Source organism: Bombina bombina, chromosome 6, assembly GCF_027579735.1.
Source record: "Bombina bombina isolate aBomBom1 chromosome 6, aBomBom1.pri, whole genome shotgun sequence".
NCBI lineage: Eukaryota > Metazoa > Chordata > Amphibia > Anura > Bombinatoridae > Bombina > Bombina bombina.
The window spans coordinates 679,288,388-679,313,439 of record NC_069504.1 but is presented as its reverse complement, the minus strand read 5'-3'; the positions used below and the strand labels follow the sequence as shown (position 1 = coordinate 679,313,439).

General features: G+C 37.7%; 1 long non-coding RNA gene across 1 annotated transcript; it reads right to left on the bottom strand.

Moving 5' to 3' along the window:
- Positions 1–301: 301 nt before the first annotated feature.
- Positions 302–24,822, bottom strand: LOC128662200 (uncharacterized). The gene is made up of 5 exons (XR_008402722.1): positions 24,773–24,822; positions 18,694–18,857; positions 12,565–12,689; positions 5,111–5,227; positions 302–428 (listed from the first exon to the last, which is right to left on the bottom strand). It is a non-coding gene; the product is annotated as an uncharacterized LOC128662200 (long non-coding RNA).
- Positions 24,823–25,052: the final 230 nt, after the last annotated feature.

Below are 25,052 nucleotides of genomic sequence, written 5' to 3'. Positions count from 1 at the left end.
AGCAGTTTAGCAGTTCAGGGGTAAACCAGGCAGAGTCGTCAAACAGGCAGAGTTCAGCAATGATAAGGCAATCCAACAGTTCACGGGTTAAACAGGCAGAGTTCAGCAATAATAAGGCAATCCGGCAATTCAAGGGTTAAACAGGCAGAGTAGTGAGACAGGCAGAGTTCAGCAATAATAAGGCAATCCAGCAATTCAAGTAATAAAGCACCTAGGAGCACATACAGTAGGCAGTGAATGTAATTATGCAGGTACTTACATAGGCGCCGATTCGCACCAAGGAGTTCAAAGGATCCAGCTTGAGAGGGGAATAGACATGCGTCGATGACATCATTGCCGCACGCTCACAGCAACAGCCGCATCCCTGGCAACAGCCAGAGCAGCCCAATGAGGTGGATAGGCTATATTCTTGCTTTCTGACATTCTCCCTTTTGATTTAAAAAAATAAATAAAAAATATTATATATGCATAGTAACATAGTAGCATAGTAGATGAGGTTTAAAAAAGACCAAAGTCCATTGAGTTCAACCTATACAAAACTAAAATACTTACAAAAAGCTCCAGTTAAGCTTAAATAATCCCACTAAAAAGGTGACCCATTTAATACTAGCAATCATATCCATGAATTTTGTTTCTAGACAGAAATGTATCCAAACAAACCAGCTGTAATAAATCATATAATCTTCAGCCTGCTATATTAGGCAGGTTTGCTTTCAGTTCTGGGCCTTGATATTGAGTGTTGCACTCTGACAGAGCCTTTGGTCCTGATTCCTGTTTGAATACAGATTTGTTGGAATTCCTGGTGCCTGATTTCTGCTTAATTTTGAGACTACTCTTCTGGATTTTCCCTTGGCACTGTGTTTTTGTTTCAGGACTTATTTCCTGGCAATTGATCTTGGCTAATTCTTCTGAGGACTGACTCAGAGTTCCAGTCTACAGCATATGCAAGTATCCTGCCTGTTATTATAAAGTTACCTGATTACAGCATCTCTTCATATCCTGCCTGTAACTGCCAAGTTTTGGTCTACAGCATATCTACGTATCCTGCCTGCTATTGCCAAGTTTCTTTTCTACACTTTATTTACATTTTTAACCTGCTTTAAGACTGTCTAAACCAAGTTACTTTGTATTCTTGTCTACACAGAGACTTACCTTGTATCTAGTTTGCATCTCTCTGCATTGCTAATTAACCTATCAATAAAACCTTCACCTTTATTTTCTAAAACCCTTGTACCAGTTTAATTATGCCAAAAAGGAAAGACTCACACAGACAAAACAGAACTTTAACCCCAGAACCTGACACCTATGCACAACAGTTCCCAACACCTGAACCTTCTCCCTTGAAGAGTGTGACACTACCTCCTTTGGTAATGAGTTCCACATTTTTTTATTTTTTTTTTAAATAGTTTTATTGAGGTTGAAATATAAAAACAGAACAAGATTGCCATACATATAGCCACTGAAAAGCACATAGTAGCACTCAACAAGATAAATGTTATACATAACATTACAAAATGAATGGTTAAAGGCCATGTGCTACAATACAAATTGGCAATTAAATATAACCATAGGAAAGAACATTCAACTTCAGTTTTTCTTTAAGTAAATAACCCCTTCTAAAACACTGTCTAAATATGGAGTATAAACTTCCCCAAATACAGATATTGGCCTCTCTTGGACCATATACGTAGATCTAACTATAGAGGGAAGGGCTTAGGGGAGGGACAAAGAGGGTCACTCTTGGACCTAAATGGCACAAATTAAAGAAGCAACAATTTTAACTTCCTCTGGGAACACTAGAGGCCACATTTGGGCCTACCTATATAGATAAAATAACAAGGAGGAAAACTGGTATGTGAATTGATATATAATATAATAAGAACCATCAGTATTAACTGTTTTAAACTGCTTAATCATAAAAGGTGCTACATAATATGAGAATTATTCCCAAGGAAAACATAATATAACATTCAAGCATGGGTTAGGGTTTTCTTAGAAAGTAGGATTACAAATACAAATAATGGTACATATGCCTGCTATGACTCCATTGTGGTACAGTCAAATTCTACAAGGTTGGAGTAAGAGAGAGATCTGTGCAATGTAAATGCTAGGCTATGAGCAATCACCTACAGGTAGTAGAACCAGTGAACCCCTGGCGAGAAAACCAAGTGCGCCACCTCGGCCGCAGGTGGCTCAGACACATAAGACAATCAATATGGTTAGGGATCAATGTGCTCGATTCCGCCCTCTCAATTTATGAAAATTATACACAGTAATGTATAATTGGCTCTGTGGGACCTACTTCTATATGTAGCCAGGAATGCAAGTATATTTCAGGCCTCTTGAGATACCTCTGTGACCAATAGCTCCTGTTACCACTTCTAAAAGGAGATCTGGCAATTTACTCACATGATATGGGTCTAACATTTATACGAATAGATTGCAAGACCGGTATTAAACTTAATTTGTGTCCCCTATTGGTATAACTTCTGCTAGATACACTAGTAAGATTCTCACTACATAAAAATAACAGTACATTTATGAATTTTGAGTATGCAATTAGTAGCTTAGGTGTAAAATATCAACTCATCCTAGCTCAATATAAACAGATTACCAAACTAACCTAGGTAGCATAAAGTCTGCTGGACACATAGGGCATCGTAGTACTATAGGAGTTAATGTGTGCAGGGGTTAGCTTATACAAATTTGAGGTATGAATAAATTCAGGCAAATAATGGCTATACAAAAACATAGACCTTATAGAGATATGTCTATTGAGGGTATTAGCATCTATCAAACAGCAACTAAACCTCAAATAATTATTGTCCTGAAGTCGGTATCCTGAAGGGCAATCTTCCCTGTGAGGGGGGGGCATTATGGGTGATGTAAATTGTCCCGTCAGTCACTTAAGGGTGCGGTATAATCAGCCAGCTCTTAATGAACAGAGCTGTCCTTAGGACCCAGTTCTCTTGTTATGTTTAGCCCACACCATGTCGTTCATCTCGCAACACCCTGAACCAAAGTGAAGGGGATTGCTCTCTCCACAGACCGCAAATCGTTAGGTGCTGGGGTCCTAGCCGACTCCAAAATGTGCAAGCTAACACCTGCTCTCCATATGTGTTGCGCAGGGCAACATCAGAAAGTGGGGACCTATAACAACATTCAACAATGCGGCCACTCTGACTCAAAGGGCCCAGGACTACCCAGCACTTGCGCGTCTTGAGCAAGGGCCCGCTTTAGCACTCCTGCTATAAGGTCTGACAGTCACAACACTAGGACCACAAGTGGGGGGAGCATACCTTCATTTCATTTCCTTCCCGGACCAAGCTCAGATTGTATTGGGAGTGCGTGTGGCTCCATATTGCAGGCTGGATCTATAGAGTTCTTTCGGATCTCCTCCCTGCTTGTTTTGGCCATCTTACAATCTTGCCGCTCCGACCTGTAAACCACACGCTGGCTGAAGGGGATTGCAGCGCAGATCTTGGCTCCGTGAATCCCAGAGACTGCCCGTGTGGGTAGAAGGTTAGATAGGATGTTTCGTGGTTCCAGTGTTGCCTGAGCCTGTGTTGTAGCTAAGAGGGCTCCCTCCTTGGACAGGCATAGTTCAGGGCCATCTTCCGCTACTTTTCAAATAGCTTTAGCCGAGATTGCAGGATGAGCCCAGTAACCGGCGGGTTAGGGAAATAAAACTCAGAGCCACAGATATTGCGACCTAGCATGGCCGCTGCCTAGACACGCCCCCCTGAGTTCCACAATTTTATTGCTCTTACAATGAAAAAATGTTTCCGTTGCAGGAGATTAAATCTCCTTTCCTCCAACCTTAAATTGTGACCTCTTGTCACAAACAATTTCCATGGAATAAACCGAGCTTCTTGCATCTCTGTATATAAGCCTTGAATATATTTATATAAGGTAATCATGTCACATCTGAAGAAAACAGACCCAGTGTGGCTAACCTCTCCTTATAGCTTAAATTCTCCATTCCCCTTGTTAGCTTTGTGGCCCTTCTTTGAACTTTTTCTAGTTCTGCAATAATATATTTTTTTGCAATCAGTCCCCAGAACTGCACTCCATACTCAAGGTGAGGTCTTACCAGGGATTTATATAGTGACAGAATTATGCTTTCCTCCCTTGAATCAATGACTCTTTTAATACATGCTAGTATCTTATTAGCCTTTGTAGCTGCTGCCCTGCATTGTGCACCCATCTTTAGCTTGTTATCTATGACTATTTTTCAAAGCCCTTTCCTCCTCTGTTTGGCTAAATCGTGTCCCATTTAAATAATACGTTGCCTGCTTATTTTTATTTCCAAAATGCAGAACCTTGCATTTTCCCGTATTAAATCTCATTTTCTATTGACCTGCCCATACTTCTAATTTTTGCAGATCCCTTTGTAACAAAAGATCATCCTGCTCTGACCTAATGACCTTACTTAGCTTAATTTAGGATCATCTGCAAAAATAGAGATGTCACTATTTAATCCTTGCTCCAAGTCATTTATAAAAATATTTCCAAGAACAGGGCCCAGTCCTGATCCCTGGGGGACTCCGCTGATTACCTTTGTCCAATCTGAGTATGATCCATTCACTACTACTCATTGCTCCCTATCTTTTATCCAGTTATTTATCCATGAGCTAACATTTTCAGCTATTCCCAGTCCCTTAATCTTGTGCATTAATCTCTCATGTGGCACTGTATCAAACGCCTTTGCAAAATCTAAGTATATCACGTCAACTGATTCCCCTTTATCTATATTTTTACTTACTTCCTCATATAATCTAATTAAATTAGTTTGACATGATCTATTTCTCTTAAAACCATGCTGATTTGATCACATAATTTTGTTTACAACAATGTGCTCATCAAAATAATCCCTAATAATCCCTTCAAATATCTTCCCCCACTATGTTGTCAAACTGGTCTATAGCTTCCTGGAACATCCCTGCTTCCCTTTTTGAAGTGGCACCACATCAGCTTTATGCCAATCCTTGGGTACCATGTCTGAGAATAATGAGTCTTGAAAAATTAAGAGTAGTGGTTTGTCTATAACAGTGCTAAGTTCCCTTAACACCCTTGGGTGTATTCCATCTGGCCCTGGAGTTTTATTTACCTTAATATTATCCAGTTTTTTTCCTGATATCCTCTAAACATAACCCAGTTAATGGTTTGGGCTGGCATGTTCTAGTTTGTTCCAAAGTATCGTCCATTGGTTCCTCTCTTGTGTATACTAAAGAAAAAAAACTGGTTTAGTACCTCAGCCTTCTCCCTGTCACTGTTAACCATGCTATCCTCCACAAATTTCATGTACCTATATTGTCCTTCTTAGATTTTTTTGCTATTTATGTACTTAAAGAACCTTTTAGGGTTAGACTTAAATCCTTTACAATTAATTTTTCATTTTCAATTTTGGCTAATTTGATTTCTTTTTTGCATGCTCTGTTATATTCCTTATAAATATGGTATGTTGAGTCTGTACTATTTTCTTTGAATAATTTACATGCCCTACGTTTTTTTCCTAATTTCTCTTAACTCATTTTTATTCAGCCACATTGGCTTGGATTTTTTATTTTTATAACCATATTGTATTTATTGATATGTATATCTATGTAACAAAGTTTTAAATGTTATCCTTTTATCCATTTGTATATATAAACTGAAGAGTGATTGGACCAGTGCCTGACTATGATGAGGTAGGTGGACTGCATCCCAACAATCTCCCACTTTTGTAATTGTTATATAGAAGAGAAATTGGACAAGTGACCTTTGCAAAGGTGGTAGTGGTAGCTTGGTGCATGCTGACAGCCAAGAGTAAAGCACAAGGATCTGCATTTGGAGGGAAACATAAAGGCCCCTAGTTATCAAGCCGTCAACCTCAAATACGCTGGAATTCCGCAGCGTATTTGTGGCGAGGCTGATTCGCCTTAGTTATCAAGCTCTAGACACCGGCAAAAGTAGAATCTAGTGACGTAAGCTTCGATCCGCCGGACTCAGTCTGACACAGATCGATTCTTACTTCACTCCAGATGTTCCGCACACAAGTTCGGCACTATCTGACTACTTTTGCTAGTTATCAAAAAACTAGCAGGTACGCTCGGCACTTTTCCGGCCCAGGCATTGGCTGATCGGAACAGCCAATAGAATGCGAGCTCAATCTGATTGGCTGATTGGATCAGCCAATCGGATTGAACTTCAATCTGATTGGCTGATTCAATCAGCCAATCAGATTTTTCCTACCTTAATTCCGATTGGCTGATAGAATCCTATCAGTCAATCGGAATTGAAGGGACGCCATCACGGATGACGTCCCTTAAAGGAAACTTCATTCATCGTTAGTCGTCGGGACTTCTTCAGCGCCCCTTGGATGATGACTTCTGCCGCTCCGGATCTCCTCTTCAGTTCCATCGGTAGTCGGCTGGCTGAAGACGGCTAAAGGTAGGATAATCTTCAGGGGGGGTAGTGTTTAGGTTTATTTAAGGGGGGTTTGGGTTAGATTAGGGGTATGTGGGTGGTGGGTTTTAATGTTGAGGGGGTTGTATTTTTTTTTTACAAGCAAAAGAGCTTAATTCTTTGGGGCATGCCCCGCAAAAGGCCCTTTTAAGGGCTGGTAAGGTAATAGAGCTGGTGACTTTTTAATGTAGAATAGGGTAGGGAATTTTTTTTATTTTGAGGGGCTTTGTTATTTTATTAGGGGGCTTAGATTAGGTGTAAGTATCTTAAAATTGTTGTAATATTTTTTAAATGTTTGTAACTTATTTTTTTTATTTTTTGTAACTTAGCTTTTTTTATTTTTTGTACTTTAGTTAGTTAATTGAATTGAATTTAATTGTAGTTATTTGTAGCTAATTTATTTAACTAATTTAATGATAGTGTAGTGTTAGGTTTAATTGTAACTTAGGTTAGGATAATAGGTAATTTTGTATTTCTTTTAGCTAGGTAGTTATTAAATAGTTAATAACTATTTAATAACTATTCTAACTAGCTAAAATAAATACAAAGTTACCTGTAAAATAAATATAAATCCTAAAATAGCTACAATGTAATTATTAATTACATTGTAGCTATATTAGGGTTTATTTTAAAGGTAAGTATTTCGTTTTAAAATAGGAATAAATTTATAAAAGTATAGTGTAGTGTTAGGTGTAATTGTAACTAGGCTAGTTTTTTTTTACAGGTTAATTTCTCTTTATTTTAACTAGGTAGCTATTAAATAGTTAATAACTATTTAATAGCTATTGTACCTAGTTAAAATAAATTGAAAGTTGCCTGTAAAATAAAAATAAATCCTAAGATAGCTACAATAAAATTATTATTTATATTGTAGCTATATTAGGGTTTATTTTAAAGATAAGTATTTAGTTTTAAATAGGAATAATTTAGTTAATAAGAGAAATATTATTTAGATTTATTTAATTAATATTTAAGTTAGGGGGGTGTTAGGGTTAGTGTTAGACTTAGGTTTAGGGGTTAATAAATTTATTACAGTGGCAGCGGTGTAGGGGGGGCAGGATAAGGGTTAATAAAGTTATTATAGGTGGTGACGGTGTAGGGGGGGGGCAGATTAGGGGTTAATAAGTTTAAGATAGGTTGCGGAAGGTTCCGGGAGCAGAAATTTAGGGGTTAAACTATTTATTTAGTTGCGGCGAGGTCCGGGATCCGCAGGATAGGGTTTAATAAATTTATTATAGGTGGCGGCGGTATAGGGGGGGGCAGGATAGGGGTTACTAGGTATAATGTAGGTGGTGGCGGGGTCCGGGAGCGGCGGTTTTGGGGGGTTAATACATTTATAAGAGTTGCGGCGGGGTCTAGGAGCGGTGTTTTAGGGGTTAATAACTTTATTTAGTTGCGGGGGGCTCCGGGGGCGCCGTTATAGGGGGGTAGAACAGTATAGTTAGTGTGGGTGCTTAGTGACAGCTTGTCAATAAAGCTGTCAAAAAGCCGAAGAGCAGTGAGATCGGATGAGTGATAACTCTCACAGTCCGCTGCTCATCGCCCCCATACTTGGTGCGCGGCTTTTTGACAGATTTTTTGATAACTTAGGCGAAATTTTTCAGGTCTGCGGCGGCGATGGTAGGCGAGCTTAGGAGGGCGTATTGGACCGGCGAAGGCAGGTAAAGTAGACACGTTGATAACTAGAGGCCAAAGTGTCACAGGCAATAAACAATACATTTTCCCCTTTACTCCCCTTCCCTCTCCCCCTTTCCTTTTTTTCTCTTGTAGATCTTCTGACAACATAAAGATTTCTTTCATGAATCAGAACATTCCATTTTAAATGACATTTCAATTTACTTCTGTTATCAAATTTGCTTAATTCTGTTGGTATCTTTTCTTGAAGGAGCAGCAATGCACTACTCAAAGCTAGCTGAGAAGATGACAAAAGGTATGTGTGTTGCCACCAATCAGCAACTTGCTCCCGGTAGTGCAATTTTGCTCCTGAGACTATAGAGGTATGCTTTTCCAGAAAGAATAAAAAAAAAAAGAATGAAGCAAATAAGAAAATAGAAATAAATTGGAGATCTGCTTGAAATTCTATCTGAATAATGAAATAAAAAGCTTGACTTTAGTATCCCTTTATGAAATGAATGAAAACTGACAGACAGGGATCTTTATCAGGTTTTTGAACTATCCCGTACTGGGTCAGGACTGGCCAAGATCAAAAGTGATGCTTTCATGCTTATTGGCTGATACAAGTCAAAATAAGCTGACAAAGATATTGCTGGATTTTTATTATATAAGTTAATAGAAAAACAGTTTAACGAGAATAGCAAATAAATCAACTAATTTGCATTATTACATAGTTCATTGATTTATTAAAGGGACAGCTTATTTATTGTATTTCTGATGAAATCAACAAATAATGAAAATGTCTTTTTAACAATTGCCATAACAAAAGCATTTTTACTAAAAAGTAAGATTCTTCTTTCAAATCTCATGATAATCTAAATTTGTCTCTTTAAGAATTTAATTTGTATGTGAGTCAAGAGGTATGGAAGAAGGGATATAAAGTAAGAAAAAAGATATTAATCTGGTGTATTCAGACATATTGTAAAAATGTACAAACAAAAAAAAAACCTTATCATTAGGAGCTCACATTCTTGTGTTAACACATTCTAAAAGCTAGTAAAGTCTCTCGCCTAGATTACGAGTTTGGCATTAGCCTTAAAAAAGCAGCGTTGAGAGGTCCCAACGCTGCTTTTTAATGCCCGCTGGTATTACGAGTCAGGCAGGTACAGGTGTACCGCTCACTTTTCTTCCGCGACTGAGGCTACCGCAAATCCCCTTACATCAATTGCGTATCCTATCTTTTCTATGGGATTTGCCTAACGTGGTATTACGAGTCTTGGAAGAAGTGAGCGGTAGAAACTTCTCCTGTCGAGACTCCTACCGCATATAAAAGTCAGTAGTTAAGAGTTTTATGGGCTAACGCCGGAACATAAAGCTCTTAACTGAAGTGCTAAAAAGTATACTAACACCCATAAACTACCTATTAACCCCTAAACCGAGGCTCCCCACATCGCAAACACTAAAATAAAAAATGTTAACCCCTAATCTGCCGACCGGACATCGCCGCCACCTACATTATACCTATGAACCCTTAATCTGCTGCCCCTAACATCGCCGACACCTACATTATATTTATTAACCCCTAATCTGCTGCCCCCAACGTCGCCGCCACCTACCTACAATTATTAACCCCTAATCTGCCGACCGGACATCACCGCCACTTTAATAAATGTATTAACCCCTAAACCGCCGCACTCCTGCCTAGCAAACACTATTTAAATTTTATTAACCCTAATCTGCCCCCCCAACGTCGCCGCCACCTACCTACATTTATTAACCCCTAATCTTCCGACCCCAACATCGCCGCAACTATAATAAATTTATTAACCCCTAAACCTAAGTCTAACCCTAACCCCCTTAACTTAAATATAATTTAAATTAAAGGAAATTAATTTTTAAATAATTAAATAAATTAATCCTATTTAAAACTAAATACTTACCGATAAAATAAACCCTAAGCTAGCTACAATATAACTAATAGTTACATTTGTAGCTAGCTTAGGATTAATATTTATTTTACAGGCAACTTTGTATTTATTTTAACTAGGTACAATAGTTATTAAATAGTTATTAACTATTTAATAACTGCCTAGCTAAAATAAGTACAAAATGACCTGTAAAATAAATCCTAACCTGTTACAATTACACCTAACACTACACTATCATTAAACTAATTACCTAAACTACCAACAATTAATTACAATTAAATTCAATAAACTAAATTACAGAAAATAAAAAAAGAATTACAAGAATTTTAAACTAATTACACCTAATCTAATCCCCCTAATAAAATGAAAAAGCCCCCCAAAATAATAAAATTTCCCTACCCTATACTAAATTACAAATAGCCCTTAAAAGGGCCTTTTGCATGGCATTGCCCCAAAGTAATCAGCTCTTTTACCTGTAAAAGAAAAATACATTTACCCCCCAACATTAAAACCCACCACCCACACACCCCTACTCTAAAACACACCCAATCCCCCCTTAATAAAACCTAACACTACCCCCTTGAAGATCACCCTACCTTGAGCCGTCTTCACCCAGCCGGGCACAAGTGGTCATCCGATCCGGCCAGAAGTCTTCATTCAATGGGGCAGAAAAGGACATCCAGACCGGCAGAAGCCTTCATCCTATCCGGGCAGAAGAGGACATCCGGACCAGCAGAAGGCTTCATCCAAGTGGCATCTTCTATCTTCTTCCATACGATGAGGAGCAACCAATAGAATGCGAGGTCAATTCTATTGGCTGATCCAATCAGCCAATCAGATTGAACTTCAATCCGATTGGCTGATTAAATCAACCAATCTGATTTTTCCTACCTTAATTCCGATTGGCTGATAGAATCCAATCAGCCAATCGGAATTCGAGGGACGCCATCTTGGATGACGTAATTTAAAGGAGCCATCATTCGTCGTTAGTCCGTCATGCTGGAAGGATTCTCCGTGCCGGATGTCTTCAAGATGGAGTCGCTCCTTGACGGATGGAAAAAGATAGAAGATGTCGCTTGGATGAAGCCTTCTGCCGGTCCGGATGTCCTCTTCTGCCCGGATAGGATGAAGACTTCTGCAGGTCTGGATGTCCTCTTCTGCCCCATCGGATGAAGACTTCTTGTCGGATCGGATGACCACTTGTGCCCAGCTGGGTGAAGACGGCTCAAGGTAGGTTGATCTTCAAGGGGGTAGTGTTAGGTTTTATTAAGGGAGGATTGGGTGGTTTTTAGAGTGGGGGGTGTGGGTGGTGGGTTTTAATGTTGGAGGGGGTTATTGCATTTTTCTTTTACAGGTAAAAGAGCTGATTACTTTGGGGCAATGCCCCGCAAAAGGCCCTTTTAAGGGCTATTTGTAATTTAGTATAGGGTAGGGAAATTTTATTATTTTGGGGGGCTTTTTATTTTATTAGAGGGATTAGATTATGTGTAATTAGTTTAAAATTCTTGTAATTCTTTTTTATTTTCTGTAATTTAGTGTTTTTTTTGTAATTTAGTTTATTGAATTTAATTGTAATTAATTGTAGGTAGTTTAGGTAATTTATTTAATGATAGTGTATTGTTAGGTGTAATTGTAACTTAGGTTAGGATTTATTTTACAGGTCATTTTGTACTTATTTTAGCTAGGCAGTTATTAAATAGTTAATAACTATTTAATAACTATTGTACCTAGTTAAAATAAATACAAAGTTGCCTGTAAAATAAAAATAAATCATAAGCTAGCTACAATGTAACTATTAGTTATATTTTAGCTATCTTATGGTTTATTTTATAGGTAAATATTTAGTTTTAAATATGAATAATTTATTTAAATTTAGTTATTTTATTTAGATTTTTTTAAATTATATTTAAATTAGGGGGGTGTTAGGGTTAGGGTTAGACTTAGGTTTAGAGGTTGATAAATTTATTATAGTGGCGGCGACATTGGCGGCAGCAGATTAGGGGTTAATAAATTTAATGTAGGTGTCAGCGATGTTGGGGGCAGCAGATTAGGGGTTTATAAGTATAAAATTTTGCTCAACTTTTCTGAGGCTAACGCCGGCTTAAAGAAAACTTGTAATACCGGCATTGGCTTAAGGGAGCGGTAAGAAAAAAAGGCTCGTTAGCACCGCACAGCCTTACCGACAAAACTCGTGATCTAGCCGTCTGTTTTTATCTATCTCTTTTCCTGCATTGCCTTTTTGACATTGAAAAAGTAAACACATATCCATAATTATAACATCATGTACAATATTGGTAAAATATGTCTTTACATCATTTATAATTGAATATAATTAGCTCTTGATTTTTGTCATTTTTATTTCTTGCATAGACTACAAGATTGTTGCATCTCTTCTACAAATCTCATAGGCCCCCATTAACTAAATATTCAGTAAAGTATTCACATCACAAATAGGTACAGCACTCATCTGCTCTACGCTCAAATGATTGCCAGAAGCATATAAAATCTGCTTTTAATGTGTTCTAATGTGAAACGCAGTGCGTGAAATACATCTGAAAGACAGCATGTCACTTACCCCAAGCACCTTTCATCTGCTTATGCTGGATGTGTGTTTGAGCGGGGGAACTTCATTATACCTTTGACATACATTAATCTAATCCGTGTCTCTCTGAAGTTTGTACTTGGTTAGTTAAGAATTGTCTACATAAATACAGAAATATCAGTTAAGCAAATTCTTTCAAAATATATCTTACTGCATTGAAGTTGTTGACTCTTAATCACTAGTGAGATTAAATTAATAAATATTAAATTGCAAGCTCGGAAGAAGCAGTATGTTATTGAAATATTTGGCACCTGGGCAAAGTGTTGCACAAAAGAAAATAGATAAACAAAGGGGCTTGTTAAAACCCAAGCATGAAACATTCAATATTAAAACATATTATACCCTAAACATTCTCATATTTTATGGTATACAATAAAAGTTATATATATTCTAAATAAATCTTTTTTTAGGCTATTTCCATATATTTTTTTGGTATAAATTGTAATATAGGTTAGAGCAGGGTGTATCATATCAATTCTCCTAAAATTGTCCCGGTTTAGATGTTTATGAATATAAATAATTAATGACAATATAAATTATTATTACAAATTAATATTTAATCTCAGTTAAAAATCACTAAGTTCTGACAGGTGTAAATATCATAGACACAGCACCTATATTTATGCAGTAATCAGGGTATCGGATATGATCAAATATATAACAGATTTGTCAAAATAAGGTATAGAAATATTTAAATTAATTAATATTCAGTTAAATCGTCTGTTACCCTTTGGATATGGACCCAAATTAAATTAAATGTTAAATATCACAGAAGATATACTAGAACAATTCAGAATAAGCCAGTACAATTATCCAAATATGCGGTGTCCATTTTAGGACATCCTTGCTACCTACTCCAATACTCCCTCCTCCCTCCTACAAAACTCCCTCCTTTCTCCTCCCTCCACGAAAACTCCCTTCTCCATCCTTTAAAACTCCATGCTCCCTCCTGCAAAACTCCCTCCTTTCTCCTCTCTCCTCCATCCTTTAAAACTCCATGCTCCCTCTGCAACACTCCCTCCTTTTTCCCCCCTCCTGTAAAAAATCCCTCCTCTATCCTCTAAAACTCTATGCTATCTCCCTGAAAACTCCATTGTACCTCAGGTGTCAGACATCAGGTATCAGGACTCAGGTGTCAGACATCAGACGTCAGGAGTCAGACGCCAGATGTCAGGTATCAGGTGTCAGACGTCAGGTATCAGGTGTCAGACACCTGACGTCTGATACCTGATATCTGACTCCTGACACCTGATGTCTTACACCTGAGTCCTGATATCTGATGTCTGACACCTGACACCTGATGTCTGACACCTGATGTCTGATACCTGATGTCTGACACCGGATACCTGATGTTTGATAACTGAGGTACAATGGAGTTTTCAGGGAGGTAGCATCGAGTTTTAGAGGATGGAGGAGGGAGTTTTACAGGAGTAGGGGAGAAAGGAGGGAGTTTTGGAGGAGGGAGCAAGGATGTAATAAAATGGACACCATACAAATACACAATATCACTTATTTAGCAATGTTTGGTTAGCAAAAAATTAGTCAAATATTACAACAGATTAATAGCGTTCCTAGGAAGTACAATTTAATTATCTAACCAAAATAGTCTTATATAAAGTTTAGTTCACCAACTATCCAACATTTATCAACAAATTCAATGTAGCTCAATTAAGTATAATCTTAGAACCTTCTATAATAATCAAAGTACTATACCAATATAGTTAACAGACCTTTACTATCAATGGATACATTTCCTAGACCAGTCACATATAAAATATCAATCTGGTATATAAAATATACTTATAAGCAGGAAGTTACAAATCACTTTTAGTAAAATTCAATCACCTAGATTACAAGTTTTGCGTTCGTGTTTTAACACTAAAAAAATGGCCATTTCAGCATTAAAACAGCACTGCAGCCATTACAAGTCTTGTCGGTATAGCTGTCCCGCAAGCCTTTTGCCTGTAATGCAACGTCAGTCCCGCACTCGTAAAAATTGCATTTTTTCATGGGACTTCCATAGCGTTGCCATTACGAGTTTTGCGGTGAAGCTAAAAAGCTTGTGTTGCAGCCTATACCAACAAGATCCATTTCGCAATCTGAGAGCAGTAGTTATGAGTTTTATGCAACAAAACTGTTACATAGAACTCATAACTAAAGTGTCAAAAAGTACACTAACACCCATAAATTTCCTATTACCCTCTAAACCAAGGCCCTCCTGCATCGCAAAACACTATTCTAATGTTATTAACCCCTAATATGCCGCTCCCGACATCGCCGCCACTATTAAACATTATTAACCCCTATTCCGCCGCTCCCTGACATTGCCGCCATTATACTAAAGTTATTAACCCCTAAACCGCCGCCATCCACATTGCAAACACTATTTAAATATTATTAACCCCTAATCTGCCGTCCGCCCACATCGCCCCTCACTATACTAAATTTATTAAGCCCTAAATCCGCCGCCACTATAATAAACCTATTAACCCCTAAACCGAAAGCCCCCACAACGAAATATACTAAATAAGCCTATTAACCCCTAAACTAAAAGCCCCCCACATCGCAATAAACTAGTAACCCCAAAACCTAACCCTAATGTAACCCTAAACCTAACACCCCCTAACTTTAACATAATTAAAATAGAGCTACATTAAAGTTACTATTAACTAAATAATACCTAACTAAATACATACTTACCTGTGAAATAAAACCTAAGCTAGCTACTATATAACTAATAGTTATATTGTAGCAAGCTTAGGTTTTATTTCTATTTCATAGGTAAGTTTGTATTTATTTTAACTAGGTAGACTAGTTAGTAAATAGTTATTAACTATTTACTAACTACCTAGTTAAAATAAATACAAACTTACCTATGAAATAAAACCTAAGCTACCTTACACTAAAACCTGCCATTACAAAAAATAAAAAACTCTAAAATTACAAAAATTAAAAAACCTACCATTACAAATTATCTAAAACAATATTCCTATTCTAATACCCTTTTAAAAAAAAAAAAAACACCCCAAAAAAAAAAAAAAAAGCCTAATCTAGAATAAACTACCAAGGGCCCTTAAAAGGGCCTTTTATAGGGCATTGCCCTAAGTAAAACAGCTCTTTTACCTGAAAAAATACAAAGTCCCACTAAAATTACAAACCCCCACCCCCAAACACACAAAATAAAAAAACCTAAGCTAACCATTGCCCTGAAAAGGACATTTGTATGGGCATTGCCCTTAAATTTAGCTATTTTGCTTTGCCCTGAAAAAGGCATTTAGCTCTTTTATGAAAAGCCCAAACCCTGAACTAAAAAAAAAACACCCAAAAAACTTTTAAAAAACTATCACTAATCCCTGAAGATCCTCTTACAGTTTTGAAGTCCCGCTTGAATGATCTTCATCCAAGCGGCAAAGTCCTCATCCAGGAGGCGAGAAGTCTTTCATCCATGCAGCCTCTCTATCTTCATCCAGGCAGCGAAGTCTTCATCTAGGCGGTGAGAAGTCTTCATCCAGGCAGCCTCTTCTATCTTCATCCAGGCGGCATCTTCTATCGTCATCGATGCGGGGCAGAGCGGGTCCATCCTGAAGACACCAGGCGTGGAGCATCCTCTTCATACGTTTGCCGCTCTATACTGAATCTTCAATGCAGGCTTCAAAATGGCGTCCGTTGCATTCCTTTTGCCTGATTTGATTTTGGATTTGAACAGCCAATAGGATTTCAGTAGCTCACATCCTATTGGCTGATTTGAATTTCCAAAATCAAATCAGCCAATAGGTATGTAAGGGACGCCATTTTGAATTGCGTATCTTGCATTGAAGATTCAGTATATGGCGGCGACCGTATGAAGAGGATGCTCCATGCTGGATGTCTTCAGGATGGACCCGCTCCGCACCGCCGGGATGAAGATAGAAGATTTCGCCTAGATGAAGATAGAAGAGGCCATCTGGATGAAGACTTCTCGCCGCCTGGATGAGGACTTAGCCGCCTGGATAAAGATCGTTCAAGCGGGACTTCAAAAACTTTAAGTCGATCTTTGGGGGGGGGTTTAAGGGTTTTTTTGGGTGTTTTTTTTTTTTTAGTTTAGGGTTTGGGCTTTTCATAAAAGAGCTAAATGCCCTTTTCAGGGCAATGCCCATACAAATGCCCTTTTCAGGGCAATGCCCATACAAATTCCCTTTTCTGGGCAATGGTTAGCTTAGGTTTTTTAGATAGGTTTTTTTTTATTTTGTTGGTTTGGAGGGGTGGGGATTTGTAATGTTAGTACGACTTTGTATTTTTTTCAGGTAAAAGAGCTGTTAAACTTAGGGTAATACATTTTTTGTTATTTTGTGTAACGTATTTTTTTGATTTGGGGTTGGGTTTTTATTTTTAGTTTAGGGCTTGGGCATTTCATAAAATAGCTGAATGCCCTTTTAAGGGCAGGAAAATGAGATAAATGTCCTTTTAAAAGCAATGCCCATACAAATGCCCTTTTCAGGGCAATGGGTAGATTAGGTTTTACTTTATTTTTATTTTGTGGGTTTAGGGGGTTGGGGGTTTGTATAATGTTAGAGGGTGTTTGTTTTGTTTTGTAGCAAAAGAGCTGTTAACGTTAGGGCAATGGCCTACAAAAGGCCATTTTAAGGGCCCACAAAAGGCCATTTTCAGGGCCCTTGGTAGTTTATTCTAGATTACGCTTTTTTATTTTGGGGTGTTTTTTTTTTAAAGGGTATTAGAATAGGAATAATTTTTATTGTTTTGTTTAATTTTGTTGGTTATTTTTTGTAATGGTAGTGTTTTTTTTTTTTTAATGTTAGTTTTTAGTGTAAGGCAGGTTAGGTTTTATTTCACAGGTAAGTTTGTATTTATTTTAACTAGGTAGTTAGTAAATAGTTAACTATTTACTAACTAGTCTACCTAGTTAAAATACATACAAACTTACCTGTGAAATAAAAATAAAACCTAAGCTAGCTACAATATAACTATTAGATATATTGTAACTAGCTTATGTTTTATTTCACAGATATGTATTTAGTTTTAAATAGGAATTATTTAGTTAATAATTGTACGTTTAATTCAGGTCTATGTTAATTATGTTAAAGTAAGAGGTTGTTCGGGTTAGGTTTAGGGTTATGTTTAGGGTTACGTTAGGGTTAGGTTTAGGGGTTAATATATAGTTTAATTTAGGTTGTTGCGATGTGGGGGGCTAGCGGTTTATGGGTAAACAGGTTTATTTAGTGTCAGTGATGTGGGAGGCCAGAGGTTTAGGGGTTAATAACTTTATTATAGTGTGGGCAATGTTGGGGTGCAGGGGAAAAGGGGTTAATTACTTTAGCATAGTGGCGGCGATGTTAGGGGCGGCAGATTAGGGGTTAATAGCTTTATTTAGGTGGCAGCGATATCGGGAGCGGAAGCTTAGGGTTAATAACATTATGTAGGTGGCAGCGATGTCATGGGGCAGCAGTTTAGGGGTGTTTAGACTCGGGGTTTATGTTAGGGTGTTAGGTTTAAACATAACTTTATTTTTCCCCATAGACATTAATGGGGCTGCGTTACGGAGCTTTTCATTCCACGATCACAGGTGTTAGGCTTTTCTCTGACCCACTCTCCCCATTGATGTCTATGGGGAAAGCATGCACGAGCACGTCAAAACAGCGCTTGTATTTTGTGCGGTATAGAGCTCAATGCAGCCATATCGCACGCACAAGCCGGCTGTTTGAAAACTTGTAATGGCTGCGCTATAGGGGGTTAAATAACGCAACTTTTGTTGTATTCTTTAATTTCCCTATAGCGCGCATAACTCGCAATCTAGGTTAATGAGAATATTAACCAAGAAATACAACAGCAAGAATACAATATGGGTAAAATTTAAATAAAAGTTCTAAAATATCTTTTAGTAACTTAAAATCAATTTATAAGTATTTAATACAGAACCCATTTTTTCTTCAATTTTTAAATGCAAATATAATTACTGTATTACCTAGAAGATAATGATCTATAAAATATTAAATTATAAATATAAAATACACTTTTAATCACAATAATATTCCAGAGATTTCAATGTTGTTATAAAGAAATGTTAACTATAGTGACTATATATATTAAATTGTCATTATACCTTACCAGGTACCAGTTTATATTCAGAAAAAATGTCTCTCTGTCTGTTGGGCCTGTGTTAGTGTATCCTTCAGGGAAAAAAGGTTCATTTAGTTAACCAGGTATGCAGCTGGAATTCGAGATTGGTCTTTATCTCAAAAGTTTCACTGTCATACATGAGACGATATCCACTATATAGAAAAAAACAAAACAAAAAAAACAGGTAGTACGAACGCCCTTCAAAACTTTTCTTAATCATTGAGTGAAAACATTTAAGTTGTGAGTGAAAGCTCTCATTGAGTCCAATGAAATATCCCTGCTAGTAGTAATGAAGGCTAATGTTGTAGCAAACTGTAAAGGTTACTGCAATATGTAACAAAGTATCGGTTTCACAAAGTAAGTGCAACATATACCACACAGAGAATACACAACCTTCACCGATACTCAGAAGCGACTATATGAATCGTCACCGTAGAAGTATGTAAATGTTTGGAATGTACTTTCATTTCAGATATTGGTGACGCTCAATTAAATAGGTGCTCCCACTTTCGGATCCTAAGTATACCCCACTCCAATGGTGGGCCCAAGCTCCAAAGGTGCGAAAAACATCTCATCTTCTGTGAGCAAGACGCTTCACTAAGGTAGGTCATGTGACAGGCAGAAGGATCCTCAATAGGGAAAGGCAACATTGGCACTTAGTGGATCAAGGAGCTTCCCCAGCTCCGGTAAACATCAGTAGAACAATCAAGTATAGATCCACATATGAGGACAACAGTGTCGAACTTTATTGTAGATTCAAGTTGAAACATACAAGGCCGTGCAGGCTCACATATAACATTCTATGCGTTTCATGCCATAAGGCACTTTGTCAGAGATAAGGTAGTATCTCCCCAATCTGTCTTAAATACCATACAAGTTAACCCTTTGCTATCTGAACAAAAAACAACATTCAACATGTCAGCATACCATTGGCTAACAAACTTTGGTTTAACCAGAATGTAATTCATTCAGTGTATAATTGGTACAAAGTATTAGCAGTTACATGTTTCTTAGAGACCCAGAAAGTGATAACTGTACAAACAGCACATATATTATACTAGTCTATATGTATATACACTATTCTATATACGAGTGCTATAAATGTAACTAGTTTCAATGGGGTACATAATACAGTGGACTCGTTCATTTCACTATGCCAAGTCACTATCTATTATTTTAAAGAGATATCATGAGATAAATTGGAAAGGTACATAAAATAAATAAAAGGTAATAACCTGGATAGGAAACCTTAATAAAATATACATGAGGATGATAAAGACCAAGGGCGCGATCCGATATAGATCGCAGTTTGCGGCGCAAGCGAGGGAACCGGCGTCGCCCGCAGTTTCAGCTCGCAACTCGAGCTATCCCATATATGGCGCCGTCAGATGCTAACGTGCCGTAAGTCTGACAAACCAGCGATGTCCAGAAATCTGCGCAAGTACAAATTTCTGGCGTCGCCAGTGACTTGCGCCACGTTAGAAACTGCCGGCGCCTATAAAACCTGACTAAAGTCTAAAACACCCGCACTGTCTAACACGCCTCCCTAACATAGCCCGCACTGTCTAACACGCCTCCCTAACATAGCCCGCACTGTCTAACACGCCTCCCTAACATAGCCCGCACTGTCTAACACGCCTCCCTAACATAGCCCGACATGTCTAACCCTCTATCCGCTATCCCCCCTCACTAGCCTAACAATAAAAAAGCTACTAACCCCTAAACCGCCGCTCCCGTACCCCGCCGCAACCTAATAAAGTTATTAACCCCTAAACCGCCGCTCCCGTACACCGCCGCCAGCTATATTATATCTATAACCCCCTAAAGTGAGCCCCTAACACTGCCGCCATCTATATTAAAATGATTAACCCCTAATGTAAGCCCCTTACACCGCCGCCATCTCTATTAAAATGATTAACCCCTAATTTAATCTACCTACCCCGCCGCCAGCTATATTATCTATATTAACCCTAAGTATATTATAGTTAATATAGTTATTACATTATATATATTAACTATATTAACCCTAATTATATTAGGGTTAATATAGTTACTATAGTATTTATATTAACTATATTAACTCTATCTAACCCTAACACCCCTAACTAAATTTATATTAAATTAATCTAATTCATATTATAAACTAAAATATTCCTATTTAAATCTAAATACTTACCTATAAAATAAACCCTAAGATAGCTACAATATAATTAATAATTACATTGTAGCTATGTTAGGGTTAATATTTATTTTACAGGTAAATTGTTAATTATTTTAACTAGGTATAATAGATATTAAATAGTTATTAACTATTTAATATCTACCTAGTTAAAATAATTACCCAATTACCTGTAAAATAAATCCTAACCTAAGTTATAAATACACCTACACTATCAATAAATTTAATAAACTACAAACATCTATCTAAAAATACAATTAAATTAACTAAACTAAATTACAAAAAAAAACAAACACTAAATTACAAAAAATAAAAAAAAGATTACAAGATTTTTAAGCTAATTACACCTATTCTAATCCCCCTAATAAAATAATAAACCCCCAAAATAAAAAAAATTCCCTGCCCTATTCTAAATTAAACAAATTTCAAAGCTCTTTACCTTACCAGCCCTTAAAAGGGCCTTTTGTGGGGGCATGCCCAAAGAATTCAGCTCTTTTGCATACGACAAATACAATCCCCCCCCCCCATTACAACCCACCACCCACATACCCCTATTCTAAAACCACCCAAACCCCCTTAAAAAAGCCTAACACTACCCCCCTGAAGATCTCCCTACCTTGTCTTCACCACACCGGGCCGAACTCCTGATCCGATCCAGGCGATGTCTTCCTCCAAGCGGCAAAGAAGAATTCTTCCTCCGGCGATGTCTTCCTCCAAGCGTCAAAGAAGAATTCTTCCTCCGGCGACGTCTTCCTCCAAGCGGCAGCAAAGTCTTCATTCTTCCGGCGGCATCTTCAATCTTCTTTCTTCGCTCCGCCGCCGCGGAGCATCCATCCCGGCCGACTGCTGTACTACGAATGAGGTACCTTTAAATGACGTCATCCAAGATGGCGTCCGCCCGAATTCCGATTGGCTGATAGGATTCTATCAGCCAATCGGAATTAGTTAGAAAAATCTGATTGGCTGATTGAATCAGCCAATCAGATTCAAGTTCAATCCGATTGGCTGATCCAATCAGCCAATCAGATTGAGCTCGCATTCTATTGGCTGATCGGAACAGCCAATAGAATGCGAGCTCAATCTGATTGGCTGATTGGATCATCCAATCGGATTGAACTTGAATCTGATTGGCTGATTCAATCAGCCAATCAGATTTTCTAACTTAATTCCGATTGGCTGATAGAATCCTATCAGCCAATCGGAATTCGGCGGGACGCCATCTTGGATGACGTCATTTAAAGGTACCTCATTCGTAGTACAGCAGTCGGCCGGGATGGATGCTCCGCGGCGGCGGAGCGAAGAAAGAAGATTGAAGATGCCGCCGGAAGAATGAAGACTTTGCTGCCGCTTGGAGGAAGACGTCGCCGGAGGAAGAATTCTTCTTTGACGCTTGGAGGAAGACATCGCCGGAGGAAGAATTCTTCTTTGCCGCTTGGAGGAAGACATCGCCCGGATCGGATCAGGAGTTCGGCCCGGTGTGGTGAAGACAAGGTAGGGAGATCTTCAGGGGGGTAGTGTTAGGCTTTTTTAAGGGGGGTTTGGGTGGTTTTAGAATAGGGGTATGTGGGTGGTGGGTTGTAATGGGGGGGGGGATTGTATTTGTGTATGCAAAAGAGCTGAATTCTTTGGGGCATGCCCCACAAAAGGCCCTTTTAAGGGCTGGTAAGGTAAAGAGCTTTGAAATTTGTTTAATTTAGAATAGGGCAGGGAATTTTTTTTATTTTGGGGGTTTATTATTTTATTAGGGGGCTTAGAATAGGTGTAATTAGCTTAAAAATCTTGTAATCTTTTTTTTATTTTTTGTAATTTAGTGTTTGTTTGTTTTTGTAATTTAGTTTAGTTAATTTAATTGTATTTTAGATAGATGTTTGTAGTTTATTAAATTTATTGATAGTGTAGGTGTATTTATAACTTAGGTTAGGATTTATTTTACAGGTAATTGGGTAATTATTTTAACTAGGTAGATATTAAATAGTTAATAACTATTTAATATCTATTATACCTAGTTAAAATAATTAACAATTTACCTGTAAAATAAATATTAACCCTAACATAGCTACAATGTAATTATTAATTATATTGTAGCTATCTTAGGGTTTATTTTATAGGTAAGTATTTAGATTTAAATAGGAAATATTTTAGTTTATAAATTAATTAGATTAATTTAATATAAATTTAGTTAGGGTTAGATAGAGTTAATATAGTTAATATAAATACTATAGTAACTATATTAACCCTAATATAATTAGGGGTTAATATAGTTAATATATATAATGTAATACCTATATTAACTATAATATACTTAGGGTTAATATAGATAATATAGCTGGCGGCGGGGTAGGTAGATTAAATTAGGGGTTAATCATTTTAATAGAGATAGGCGGCGGTGTAAGGGGCTTACATTAGGGGGTTAATAATATTAATATAGCTGGCGGCGGTATAGGGGGATTAGATTAGGGGTTAATAATTTTTATATAGGTGGCGGCGGTGTAAGGGGTCAGATTAGGGGATAGATAAGGTAGATGGCGGCGGTTTTAGGGGCTCACGTAGGGGGTTAGTTTATGTAGATGGCGGCGGGGTCCGGCAGCGGCGGTTTAGGGGTTAATAACTTTATAAGGGATTTCGGGGGGGGGGGATCGCGGTTGACAGGTAGATAGACATTGCGCATGCGTTAGGTGTTAGGTTTATTTTAGAAGATCGCAGTTGACAGGGAGATAGACATTGCGCATCGCGTTAGGTGTTAGGTTTATTTTTAGAAGATCGCGGTTGACAGGGAGATAGACATTGCGCATGCGTTAGGTGTTAGGTTTATTTTCTAGTTAGTTTAGGGAGTTACGGGGCTCCAATAGTCAGCGTAAGGCTTCTTACGGCTGCTTTTTGTGGCGAGGTGAAAATGGAGTAAGTTTTCTCCATTTTCGCCACGTAAGTCCTTACGCTGCATATTGGATACCAAACTGCGCTGGTTTGGTATACCTGCCTATGGCCCAAAAAACTACGGGCGACGGCAGAAATATACGCGCGTAACTTCTAGGTTACGCCGTATATAGGATACCAAATCAGCGTAAATATTGGCGTCGCCGGCTTTTGCGGGCGACGATTTATATCGGATCGACCCCCAAGTATTCATATATACAAAGCATACTTAAATATTTACATTTTAATCATTACCTAATCCTTCTAGCTAAAGAGAGACAGCTAAGCCTATGGGCAATGATATATATATATATATATATATAAAATCAGGGTAATCAGAGAGTTTCTGGGATAAAAGCAAGTCTTCTGACTTGTGAAGATTTGTAAATGGTTTACACAATGAGTTATTTTCTCTAAATTTTGGATTTAGTGGAGGATTTTAAACTCACTTTTAAATAAATAAAAGTAACAAAAACTTGCACTTGCTGGTCTTTTAAACACACTTTTTACTGTGAAAATATAGTGATTCACAAGTTTCGGGGACAAAATATCCCCTTTCTCAGACACAGTGTAAGGGCATCTCATACAATATATAGAGCAAACAAACATATTAAACCCCTCCCCCCAATTAAGACCAAAAAAACGCCATAAATGGAGTCATGGTAACAACCTTGTGACAATAATAAACAAATAGTGATCATGATGTTAACATGTCTGAACAATGTATACAAAAACTTTGTGAAATGTTTATAATCAGTGACATTACAGTAACCAAACAGCAACAAAGAACCATACTTTCATATGTAAGGCATTCAATTAAATATTAAAAGGTTCGATATTCAAAGGTTAGAGGCAAGACTGCAGGTACCTGTGTTGTAACATAGTAATAAATCAGCATCAGCCGTGCTCCATAATAAAAACACTAAAAGACACTGTTCCACTAACAAATCATAGAGGACAATCTTGTTTAAGTACCTTGCGATGCGGGTACAGCTGACAACATATCCCTTGTTTCTTAGTGTACATACCGCACACTAAATTCCACCTGGGCCGAAACCCGGAAGTAATGGGGAGGAGTGCAGAGTGGAAAGCACCAGGACAATAGCGTATATGTTACCATGGTAACCCAAAATACAAACGCCAATGAAAACAGTACTAAGACCTCACACATTCATACTTTAAGTGGAGCTGCAAAAACGGAGTGTTTAAATACTGATACCCAGCATGTTACATTAAAATGTAAAGTGGGAAATTA